The 6,858-nt window shown below is 46.8% G+C and overlaps 1 long non-coding RNA gene across 3 annotated transcripts; it reads left to right on the plus strand.

Moving 5' to 3' along the window:
* The first annotated feature begins 53 nt into the window (after positions 1-53).
* Positions 54-6,188, plus strand: LOC120616770 (uncharacterized). 3 transcript variants are annotated; one of them, XR_005656676.1, is made up of 5 exons: positions 54-217; positions 386-643; positions 738-1,009; positions 3,616-3,800; positions 4,827-6,188. It is a non-coding gene; the product is annotated as an uncharacterized LOC120616770 (long non-coding RNA). The 3 variants fall into 3 exon arrangements; XR_005656675.1 differs by having other exon boundaries at positions 2,305-6,188; XR_005656674.1 differs by having other exon boundaries at positions 3,616-6,188.
* Positions 6,189-6,858: the final 670 nt, after the last annotated feature.

Consider the following 6,858-nt stretch of genomic DNA (forward strand, 5'->3'; position numbering starts at 1 on the left):
AGGCTTCCATTATCTGGCAGTGTGCCACTACTGTTTAACCTGTGTATAAAAGACGCTGCCAGCATGAGCAGTTGCTGTGCCCTTGGTGGAATAAAGAGCTATGTTGCAGTTGCTTATGCCTTCCTGCATTTTCTTCCAATTGCCTGAGCCTCATACCCCTTACCTTGGAACTGCAAACCTGCAGCAACACACTTGGCATAGTTAGCAGGATTCGCAGGTAAGGGAGCCCTTTGCCAAGCTGGACAGGAGGGATGGGTGGTCCCCACAAAACATGTGGTATCCTGTTGTGATGGTATTTATGACTTGGACCTTACATGAGCCTTGGGAGGCAGTTGCTGGGTCTCTGATAAGTATTGAGAAGGCTCTCTGCTTCCTGAAAGAGCAGCTGCTGGAAAACGCAGGAGCCGTGGCCAGCCAAGTGGACTGGGTGCTTTAAACAGCTTTGAAGCAGAATATGAATGAAGCTCTAGCAGAGGCCACACAGGTGCAGAAGCTTCAGCAAAAGGCAGATGACTTGGACGCAAAGGTACAACAACTGGAAGCTGAGCTCCAAAGAGGTCCATCATCAGAGTCGACCTCAGAGGTAGGGGAAGTCATCTCAAAAGAAGTCCACCCCCAAGTAGGGCCCATAATACACCAAAAGGTAAAGCATAAACAACTCTTAGGTCTGGGTGGGGTGAAAACTGGTGGCCTCACAGTGACTGAGTTCACCACGTATACTCTATATACACCCACAGAATTGTGGAATTTGGGGAAACGATGTCAGCAGTGCCCTGGCGAACCATTGCCAACCTGATTCCTATGCCTTTGAGAAGAGGGGGCCAATGGTATGTCACGCTCCCCTGACAAGATGGAGAAAATGGCATCCATAACCACACAGCCCTCATTATGGCAGCATCTACAGAACAGTCGCCACTTGACTCAAGGTCAGGGGAACCATACCCTGATGGAATTGCTTACTGCCACTGTGCGGACAGTTTGGAATGAACCCGGAGTACTCTCAGACCATGTGAGTAAATGGCAAATGTATGCTGAACTAGTGCAGATTATGTGTGAACTGGGCATGTGACGAGGTATGTTTAATTTGAATATGTGGGGACTGGATGATGAACGGTTTACGACTGGTATGTGGAACCTAGAGTAAGGTACCACCTCCTCTACCGTTTTTAGCTTGTTTGTTGTTATCCTGGCTCCCTATGTGGGGAAACGTATACATGAAGTGACTACAGCAATGGCTGTTCTGGGGGGTGTAGAGAGGTGACACTGTGAGGCAGGAGGCAGAAGTGTCCATGCTGTAATGCCCAGACCCCTGAGGGGCAAGAAGAAAAACAAAGGCCCTATTCAGAGTTCTGTTCGGGTTCCAAGAATGCAAATGTGGGCTGATTTGCTAGCTGCAGGATTCAGTCAAGACAAGATAGACTGCCAGCCTAATGCCGTGTTGCTAGAATTGTGGTGGCAATTACACCTGAACAGCAATTTAGGCATGGGCAGAAACCTCTCACTGAAAAAGCTAGGCCTGTGGCCTTGAGGACTTTTTCGAAACCCCAGGACTCTCTGTCAACCTTATATGATTAGGGAGAAGGCCAAGGTGCCTGTTCGGAGGGGACAGGCAGAACCAGAGGCCGCATGTGAAATTGACAATCCACTCATCCCAACAGAATGTCCAGAGTCCTAGCACTGGTGGATACTGGGGCTGACTACAGTCTTATCTATGGAAATCCAGACAGATTCCCTGGACCAGCTGCCTATATAGATGGTTATGGGGGTAAGATTATTAAGATCAAAGTTTGACTTTGCCTCTTGGAATAGGATGTTTGCCCCTACATCCATATAAAGTATATGTTTCTCTGGTGCTAGAATATATCCTAGGGGCGGATGTGTTGCAAGGGCTCAATCTGCAGACCTCTCTGCTGGTGGATTCCGTTGGCGAGTCTGGGTGGTAAAGACTGTAGTGCAGGGACATACTCATCACCCGCCACAGAAGGTGCCAGAACCAAGGTGCATTGTCAATGTTAAGCAATATCTCTTGCCTGGTGGACATAATGATATCAGGGCTATGATCTAGGAATTGGAGAAAGCTCAGATTGTGCTCCCCACTCATAGTCCTTATAATGCCCCCGTGTGGCCAGTGAAGAAGCCTGATAGCTAGTGGAGAATGACAGTGAACTATCGGGAATTGAATAAAGTGACTCCCCCACTACATGCAGCAGTACCATCCATCCATGATCTCATGGATCAACTGACTATAAGGCTGGGAACGTATCACTATGTCTTGTATTTTGGCTAACGCTTTTTCCTCCATAGATTTGGCTCCCGAAAGTCAAAACTGATTTGCCTTCATATGGGAAGGAAGACAATGGACTTTTGTGGTACTATCCGAAGACTACTTACATAGCCCAACAATTTGCCATGGGTTGGTAGCCCAGGATTTGACAACCTAGACCCAACTGGCAATAGTGGAATTGTTTCATTATATTGATGATGTCATGTTAACCTCTGCTTCCCTTACAGATCTAGGACAAAAGTTATCCCTGATGCTGTAATTAATAAGATATAAGCGTATCCATGACCCACTACAGTTAAGGAAGTGCAGAGTTATGTGAGCTTTTGGGGGTAGTGGAGAGTGTTTGTGCCCCACCTAGTACAGCTAGCATGGCTGTTGTATGGCCTGATCAAGAAGGGAACTACTTGGGACTGGGATGAAACAGTAGAGAAGGTGTTTACCACCACCAAGCGGGTGGTTAAGCAAGCCTAAGCCCTACAGGTAAAGGATCCAGATAAACCCTTTGAAGTGGACGTGCATGTAATAGCAGAAGGATAGGGCTGGGCCCTATGGCAACGTTCGGAATGAACGAGGACCCCAGTGAGTTTTTGGTCCCAATTGTAAAAAGGTGCAGAAAGCTAGTACTCCCTCATAGAGAAGCAATTAGCAGCTGTATATGCAGCCTTGCAGGCCACTGAGGCAGTAACTGGTATGGTCAAGGTGCAGGTGCACACTACTTACCCTACACAAAGTTGGTAACACACTTGGTTACAGGCCCCCAAAATAGAGGTGGCCCAAACCCCTACCCTGACAAAATGAGGTGCCTATCTAGAACAATGGAGTACCATAGCTGCTACTCCTCTGGTCATGGAATTACAGATGGTTTTAGGAGTAGCTGGTTTACCACTGACAATTTAGTGGATGCTGCAGTTCCTACAGTTTTAGAAGTGTCCCCCAAAAAAGAAGGGAAGCTGCCCATACCCACTGATACGGGTACACAGATGAGTCCACTAGGGGGCAGGGAACCAAGTGAGTAGCTAGCTATAGGGGTGCAACCAGCTACTGACAACATTTGGTATGATACAGGTACAGGCCAAAGCAGCCAATGGGCTGAGCTACCGGCTATGTGGATGATTACAGCCCTTGAAGATGGCCGCTTTACTATTTGTACTGACAGTTGGGCAGTGTTTAAAGGCCTAACATTGTGGTTACCTACATGAAAATGGAAAAACTGGCTAATGGGCTATAGACCCTTGTGGGGACAAGTCATGTGGCAAGACCTATGGGAGACAAGACAAGAAAAGGAAGTAACTGTGTATTATGTTAGGGTTGTGTCCCCTTGGTAACTCCAGGAAATGATGAGGCAGATGTGCTCTCGTGTGTACAATGGCTAGAAAAGGCTCTTGCCCCTGATGCGGCGCACTGGATCCATAGAATATTGCAGCACATGGGTGCCAAAACTACATGGACAGTGAAGTAACAGTGGAACCTTTCCTTGAAGTGGGAAGATGTCACAGATGCCTGTGCCAAATGTTAGGTATGTAGCTGGAATATGCTGCATTCTCGTTGCATAAAATGGGGTTTGCGCAAGTAACAAAGGGAAGGGGCCCATTGACCATGTGGCAGATAGATTACATAGGACCACTTCCAAATGCTCAAGGGGCATCTTGAGCTAAGGCTAAGAGATAATACTTCCATGTGGTCTGCTTGCTGCAGACCACAGCTACCAGGCTATTGTTTGCATGGCCCTGTGCAGCCACACACCAAAAGCATACTGTCCAAGCTCTCAAACGCTTATGTGCCTTTTATGGTAGACTGTTAGTGGTGGAAAGTGACCAAGGGACTTATTTTACCGGGCATGAGGTCCAAACATGGGCCAAGCAAATGGACATTCAATGGAAATTGCATGCCCCATGTAATCCCCAATCGGCGGGCTGTTGAAACAGCGCCTACGAGTAACTGTCTATCCCCCCGGGACTGCCTGTGGGACGAATTGTGAGGCCTGAATGAGTGACCTCAAGCTGGAGATCCCTCCCTGGTAAACTGCTATTACAGAGGGCCGCAACCCCAATTCAACTACAAGTAACTACCAATGAAACTCTGTTGAAATCTGGTCATGAACTCAATGGTAACATACTCCTATCTTCCCTTACTTGTCTGAGAAGGGAAGAAACAGTGTAGTGGACTTGGTCATGGAAAATAAAGGCCCTCCACTGCCAGTGGGTAGGCCAAATAGCCCCATGGGGCAGAGGGTTAGAGGTAAACTTACAGATCGTTTCTTGGGTAACAGCCAACTGGCCACTGTAAATAACTGTGAGGTATCCTGCAGGAGAGATGGATGAAGAAGAATGTACGATCCTAAGGGGAACCTTTATGTTGTCCCATATTGTGTCATGTTGACACAGTGGAATCATTGCTGCAAGGGGAACAGGTATAGAACCGATGGCCAGGCTTCCCTTATGGTGACAATCTTATCACAAGATAAGATCTAGCATGCATCTTGCCTGATGGAAAACATTTACCTTTATTGTTACCGCTGTCCTCCCATTCTTTCCAACCTTAGGCTGCTGTATGCGAATACTGTGGTTGATTGGGCACATACCTATGCCATGATTGTGAATAGCTCACACTGTTGGGTCTGCACAGAGTTTCCTGTTAGTGCCTCTGCAGGATTGCCCTGCATATACATGCAGCTGATGTCACAGCATGGGATTGGCTGGCCCACTGGGGACCCCAGTCACCCGACTGGATTATCATCTGTACTCGAGTGGTTACACAAAGAAGAACTCGGCATGGACTGGATAAACCCTTATTGGGGTACTTGGTACATGATGGACGGTCATGGCTGACTTGTGAAGGGGTGGAAGTGACTGGAGATGTGCCCCATTGTATTGAAAGAAACACAGGGTCTGTATTGGGGTGGGTGCCATGTCTCTGTGCCAAAACATAATCATTGTCTCATCCACCACACATTGAGGGACAGGACAAAAGTATGCTGGCACCTACCCGACTATTATTTTTTCCCCAGGAAGCCTATGGGTATGTGGGGCCCATGGATGGTCCTACACTCCCTTGAATTGGACAGGCCGCTGTACTTGAGGATGCCCATATTTGCCAGCAACTGTGCGGCAGGCACTACCACAACGCCCCACAAATTTGGATGAGTATTATTCACAACATATCTGCACCACATGGCAGATCCCTTAACCATCTTTCTGCCTGTGGCAGGTGATGTGGTAGTTGAAATGCAAGTGACAGCTTTAGCAGAACATACTGCTCGAACCTTGAATTATACTCATAAAGCCCTTAGTATGGTAACTGATGAAGTAGATCAAATTAGAAAAGTAGTACTGCAAAATCGTATGGCTTTGGATATTTTGACTGCTGCCCAAGGAGGCACTTATGCTGTTCTCCAAACTAAATGTTGTGTTTATATCCCAGACCACTGGCACAACATCTCACAATCCTTGGCAGTTCTCGTCTAAAAAATACAGGAAGTCCAGTAGATCACTGGGGATCCTCTGCGGGAGTGGTGGGCAGGCCTAACGTCCACTTGGCATTTTGTCTTAGTTCTTCCGAATGGAGCCTGCCTCCTTGTGGCATGTTGTTGTTCCCTGTATTGTTGTTGTGGCCTGTGGGTGCAGAGCTCTGCCCTCCTGCAGCGATCACTTGCGATGCCTCCATAGGTGTACAGGAGGAACCCTGAAGGGGTGGAGTGTACAGAGAAAGAAAGATGGCTGTAGTCAGGCTCCCTTAGTAGCTAACTTCCAAGCAAAAGTGACTCAGCACTTCTCCCCTTATGTAACCATGTTCCTGGAATGCATGTGCGGGCTTCCATTTTCTGGCAGTGTGCTACTATTGTTTAACCTGTGTATAAAAGATGCCGCCACCATGTGTGGTTGTCTGTGTTCTTGCTGAAATAAAGAGCTATGTCACAGTTGCCTACAGTTCCCTGCATTTTCTTCCAACTACCCGAGCCTTATACCCCTTATCTCAGAACCGTGAACCTGCAGCAACACAGGGGGCTTGGAGCTTCCTATTCCATTTTTTTTTTCCCTTAATTATTTAATAGATCCAAGTCTCATTTTTAAAAGAGCTAAGGTTTGTTTACTTTTTATTCGTTTTCAATTATGTTACTTTATATGTTTGCTTTTAAAATATTTTATTGTCATTTTAGTTAAACAAGTAGCAAAAAATTGTTTCTCATTATCCATAATCCTATTTAATCAAGTGTTCAAACTTTTGATGAAAGAACATCCAAACCTATGTCACCAGAGCAAAAGGGGTCCATCTGCCTGTGCACATCTGAGTCAAAGAAGAGTTACATGAAGGTTTTGCAACAAGGAACGTAAGGTTTATTTAGAGAGTTGCAAGTCCTGGAGACACAGGAGAGCTACTTTTCTCACCAACCTGGCTCCCTGGATGTCTCAGGAGTACAAATTATATAGGGAAAAATCAGTCATCATGGAAACTAAGGGAGTTGGGGGTCATGGGTGCTGCTGACTGGACGATTGGATGGGGCTGTCGTAATAATCAATGATTGTGTCTGGAATAAGCCTGGTGCCATCCCATCTGGTCCTTGGGCTGCTGGCATT

The sequence above is a fragment of the Pteropus medius genome, unplaced genomic scaffold (assembly GCF_902729225.1).
Source record: "Pteropus medius unplaced genomic scaffold, Ma_sr-lr_union100, whole genome shotgun sequence".
NCBI lineage: Eukaryota > Metazoa > Chordata > Mammalia > Chiroptera > Pteropodidae > Pteropus > Pteropus medius.